The sequence below is a fragment of the Triticum aestivum genome, chromosome 2B (assembly GCF_018294505.1).
Source record: "Triticum aestivum cultivar Chinese Spring chromosome 2B, IWGSC CS RefSeq v2.1, whole genome shotgun sequence".
Lineage (NCBI taxonomy): Eukaryota > Viridiplantae > Streptophyta > Magnoliopsida > Poales > Poaceae > Triticum > Triticum aestivum.
In genome coordinates, this window is record NC_057798.1 from 784,304,583 (window position 1) to 784,310,723 (window position 6,141).

The following is a 6,141-nucleotide window of genomic DNA, read 5'->3' on the forward strand; positions in this document are numbered from 1 at the left end:
ATGCGTTCTGAGAAGGTTTTTCGAAAAGAACAAGTTTTAAGGAATTTGACCAGATGAACCTTGAGGAATTTCACTAAGCGTTCTTGTCGTAGGTTCCAGAGTTGTACAGATCGAAGATCCACACAATTAGGGAATCTTAAAGAAAATGATTGCTTAGAGAAACAGTTCAAGATCATATGATGTGAGGTGTTCATATGTGTGAAGATTTGAAGAATAAACACCTTTGAAGATTTTCAGGAAAGTTTGAGAATCAAAGTGAGTAATAAAAGTAACTTTTAATTACCCGAAGTGAAGAACACGACGAACTGAGAAGAACAGATGTGAAGTTCGTCAGGTTAGATCTCCCACGCCCTAACTTGGCAGAGGAAGACAGCTATGGCGGCGGCGGAGTGAAGATTTCCGCGGTCGGCGTGAGTACGACGGCGACGAGGTCGAGGCAGCGAAGCTCTTCCTCACCGGCGATGATGGAGTAGCGGCGGCGCTAGGGTTTGAGGAGCTCGAGTGAGAGAGTAGCGATCGAGCGGAGTAAATGAAGTGAGGAAGGGGAGAGGGGTATTTATAGACACGGTGAAAAACTGTTCGCCCGAAGATTTGGGATGAACGTGCCCCTGCCCTTTCTCCTTCTCGTGACATGTGTCACCCACGTACTGTGTAGTTGAGATCGTGTACGATCGTGGGTGAATAGAATAATGCATTGTGGGATGCGGAACGGTTTGAGCGGCAAAACCGAAAATTTGGATAAGATTTGTTTTAAAGTTCCGTTCGCAATTTCTTCAGCTGACAAGGACACAGTGAAGATTTTGAACGAGTTTCAAATAGAACGCATATGTAGAATTTGTGAATAGATTGGGTTGAGTATAGCATAGAGGGGGAAGGGTCCGATCACATTCACTTAGCAGAAAAAGCAACTTGAAGAAATAGCTATAAGTGAATGCTGTAGAGGACATAAACTCATATATATATATATATATATATATACATATATATATATATATATATAGCCAATGAAGAAAAACAAAGGAAACAGTGAAGATTTTGAAAAGTTGAAGAATTTGAAAAACTGAAGAATTTCAAAACTGAGGAAAAACTCAAATTGAAGATTTTCAACTTTTTGTGGTGGCGTGACCCACCGTATAAGAATGATGATTTCAGACACCGCGTACAATTGTCGTAGGGTTCTGAGAATCAAATTCTTCATTAATTTCTTCACACTTAGAGTGTTATTCTTCATTGATTGAAGAAAAACGTTTCTTCATGTGTTGCACATCTAAGTCATCAATTTTGCATAAGTGTTAGGATGTGTGTCCTTTTCAAAGAACATTCGAAGATTCTAAGATATTTAGCTCACACCGCAACTTGCTAAATCTCTTCTCATCCAAGGGCTTAGTGAAGATATCAGCTAGCTGTTCTTCAGTCTTCACGTGCTCGATGGAGATGTCGCCCTTCAACACATGATCACGAAGAAAATGATGACGAATCTGAATGTGCTTTGTCTTCGAGTGCTGAACTGGGTTGTGAGCAATCTTGATGGCACTCTCATTGTCGCAGAGGAGAGGCACATTCTTCACGTTGACGCCATAGTCCTTGAGTGTTTGCTTCATCCAAAGCAGTTGAGCACAGCAAGAGCCAGCAGCAATGTATTCAGCTTCCGCAGTGGACAGTGATACGCAGTTCTGTTTCTTCGAGGACCAACAGACCAAAGATCGTCCGAGGAAATGACAAGTGCCAGAAGTTGACTTGCGGTCCACACGATCACCAGCATAGTCAGAGTCAGAATATCCAATGAGATCAAAAGCAGAGCCCTTGGGGTACCATAATCCTAGTGTTGGTGTGTGAGCTAGATATCGAAGAATATGCTTCACAGCCTTATGGTGTGATTCCTTCGGTGCAGCTTGAAATCGGGCACACATGCAAACACTAAGCATTATATCTGGCCTAGATGCACATAAGTACAATAAAGAACCAATCATGGAGCGGTATACCTTGTGATCGAAGTCAATACCATTTTCATCAGTGCATAGATGGCCATTTGTGGGCATAGGAATTTTGACGCCTTTGCAATCTTGCATGCCGAATTTCCTCAGTACATCTTTGAGGTATTTCTCCTGAGATATGAATATGCCATTGCGCTGTTGACGAATTTGAAGACCTAAGAAGAATTTCAACTCTCCCATCATAGACATTTGATATTCTTCACTCATCATATAGGCAAATTCATCACTATAACGTTGGTCAGTACAGCCAAAGATAATATCATCAACATATATTTGGCACACAAACAGTTCACCATCATAAGATTTAGTAAAGAGAGTAGGGTCGAGTGAACCGGGTGTGAAGCCATTCTTCACGAAGAATTCCTTCAATGTATCATACCACGCCCGAGGGGCTTGCTTGAGGCCATAGAGGGCCTTATTAAGTCTGAAGACTTTGTCAGGATTCTTTGGATCTTCAAAACCTGGGGGTTGAGCAACATATACTTCTTCCTCAAGCTTACCATTGAGGAATGCACTTTTCACATCCATTTGATATAAGATGATATCATGATGGTTAGCATAAGCAAGTAATATGCGAATAGCCTCAAGTCTAGCAACAGGTGCAAAAGTTTCATCGAAATCAATTCCTTCAACCTGTGTGTAGCCTTGAGCTACCAGTCGTGCCTTATTCCTCACCACAAGGCCATTTTCATCTTGCTTGTTGCGGTAGATCCACTTTGTGCCAATGATATTATGCTTGCGAGGATCTGGACGTTTGACCAGTTCCCAGACATTGTTGAGCTCGAACTGATGTAATTCTTCTTGCATAGCCTGAATCCACTCCGGCTCCAAAAATGCTTCATCTACCTTAGTGGGCTCTGTGATAGAGACAAAAGCATAGTGCCCACAAAAGTTAGATAAATGTGAAGCTTTTGAGCGTGTGAGAGGACCTGGTGCTCTAATGTCATCGATGATCTTCTCCACTTGCACTTCTTTTGCAACGCGAGGATGAGCTGGTTGTCGCTGAGGAGTTTGATCAGCATTTTCTTCAGCACCATTTTCCTCAGCATTTTCTTCAGGTGTATCAGCTCGATGTTCTTCATGAACTGGAATGAATTCTTCAGCAAATTCTTCAGTAGGAATGACATCCTCAGTTGCCTTGAACTTGATAGAATCCTCAGGTGCTGGTTCATCTAACACAGAAGGTAGGTGCTCTCTTTGCGAGCCATTAGTTTCATCGAACCGCACATCTACAGTGTCAACAATCTTGTGAAGAACAATGTTGAAGACTCTGTAGGTGTGCGAGTCCTTTCCGTAACCAAGCATAAAACCTTCATGTGCTTTCGGTGCAAATTTAGAATTGTGGTGAGGATCTCTAATCCAACATTTAGCACCGAAGACTTTGAAATAACTCACATTGGGTTTCTTGTCAGTGAGGAGTTCATAGGCCGTCTTCTTGAAGAATTTGTGAAGATATACTCTGTTGATGATGTGGCACGCAGTATCAATTGCATCAATCCAAAAACGATGAGGCGTTTTGTATTCATCAAGCATAGTGCGAGCCATCTCAACAAGAGTTCTGTTCTTGCGCTCCACGACGCCATTTTGCTGAGGAGTATAGGGAGCAGATAACTCATGAGTAATACCAAGTTCATCAAGATAGTCATCAAGACCGGAATTCTTGAACTCAGTTCCATTGTCACTTCTGATGTGCTTGATCTTCACACCAAAGTTGGTTGAAGCCCTCGAGGAAAAACGTTTGAAGACTTCCTGCACTTCATGTTTGTAAGTAACAATGTGTACCCATGTATATCGAGAGTAATCATCAACAATGACAAAACCATATAGAGATGCATCATTAGTGACTGCTGAGTAATGATTAGGTCCGAAGAGGTCCATGTGAAGCAATTCGAATGGACGAGTAGTGGTCATGATAGTCTTCGCTGGATGCTTGGCCTTGGTCATTTTTCCAGCTTCACAGGCTCCGCATAAGTGATCCTTGAGGAATTTGACATTCTCAATGCCAATGACATGCTTCTTCTTCGCAAGCGTGTGCAAATTCCTCATGCCTGCGTGACCAAGTCGTCGATGCCATAGCCAGCCTTCTGAAGCTTTTGCAAGTAGACACACGGCTGGTTGTGGTCCTGTAGAGAAATCAACAATATACAAATCTCCTCTCCTAAAGCCTTCGAAGACTTTGGAATTGTCAGCTTCCATAATCACAACACAGCGATACTTGCCAAAGACAACAACCATATCAAGATCACAAAGCATTGAGACTGACATGAGGTTGTATCCTAAGGACTCAACAAGCATGACTTTGTCCATGTGTTTATCCTTAGAGATCGCAACCTTACCAAGACCCAATACCTGACTTTTGCCTTTGTCAGCAAAGATGATGTGCTTCAGATGTGACGGTGATAAGGGAGCATCCATCAAAAGATTCTTGTCACCAGTCATGTGATTTGTACATCCACTATCGAGGACCCATTCAGTGGTTTTGGGTTGATCATCCTGCAGATGAATTAGTGTAACTTACAATCTCATATGCTTCATCAATGAAGAATATGATATCAAGTTCATCAGATGAATTTCATCAAGCAGTAAACAGATATAGCAGTAGGAGGACGTGTGAAAGTTTATTTCATCATGATTCGCCTGCGTCCTTTCAGGCAATTTTGTCAGGTCCCCAGCAAATTCTTCAGACGTTAAGGCACGTCTGGAGACCTGACCCTGCAGAAGAGATTAGTTCTTTTTCTTCACCACCCACATCTGAAGGGGTGGCAAAGAGTTCATCACTCTGCGAGCACCATACGAGAATGGTGGCATAGAAGCCAAACCATTTCGTTTCACATAAGAGGGGTTAGGGTAAGCATATGAATAAGCAGAGAAATTCTTCGAGGACTTATGAACATAATGGTTTGAAGAATAATGCACATATTCATAGCCCTTAGCTCTACCCTGCGAAACAGAGTTGTTAGCACGATGATAATCATATGAGGACTTTGATCCATTTGAGGAATTTGATCCATATGAAGAATTTGATCTGGGGTTCCTGTTCTTCACTGGTGGTGTCATGAGGACATTCACCTGAAGACTTTCAAGGCACTTCTTGGGAACCCAGATTTTCTTCATGGGAGAACCGTTCCTACAGTTAGTGCCAACATATCTAGCAAATACTTCACCATTCTGATTTTTGAACAGTTTATAGTTGGAGTCAAATGACTCATCAGAAGGATGAGGAGATTCACATGTAAAGCCAGATAAGTTAGATGGATCAACTAGAGGTCCCTTTGCAGCAACCCATGAGGTTTTGGGGTACTGCTCAGGCTTCCAATATGTTCCATCAGCATTAAGTTTCCTTTCAAAGGCAATACCCTCTTTCCTAGGGTTTCTGTTGAGGATCTGCTTTTTAAGCACATCACAAAGAGTCTGATGCCCTTTGAGGCTTTTGTACATGCCTGTCATGTACAATTCCTTCAGCCCTGCATCGTCAGTGATACTAGCAATGTCCTCAGATGAGGAATTAGTGATAGCAGAGGCAGGTGAAGAATTTGTAACAGTTGAAGCATTTGAACATTCAGGTGAAGAATTAGCAGATTCACGTTCAATGCACTTTAAGCATGGAGGAACAAATTCTTCCTGAGAAGCGCTGATTTGTTGAGCTAGTAATGAATCACGCTCCTTCTGAAGATCTTCATAACTCACTCTTAGCTTCTCAAGATCTTGCTTTCTTTGAAGAAATTCATAAGAAAGTTTCTCATGATCAGATAAGAGAGTGTTATGATGACTTTGAAGGTTATCAAACCTAGACTGAAGTCTCTGAAGATTTTCAGTCAGGGCTTTAGTGCGATCCATTTCTTCACCCAACATATCATCACTTTTGTCTAGCATGTTTTGAACCTTTTCAAAAGCCCTTTGTTGTTTTACAGCAATCTTAGCAAGTTTAGAGTAGCTGGGCTTGAGATCCTCATCAGATTCATTTTCACTAGATTCAGAGGAGGTGTATTTGAGTACCTTTGCACCTTTTGCCATGAAGCAATAGGTGGGAGCGTAGTCATCATTATCTTCATCAGGCTTGTCGGTGGGGTCAGTTTCTTCAGTGTTGAAGATGGACTTGCTAACGAAAGCAGTAGCGAAGGCCAGACTCGCCACACCAGATTCGGAT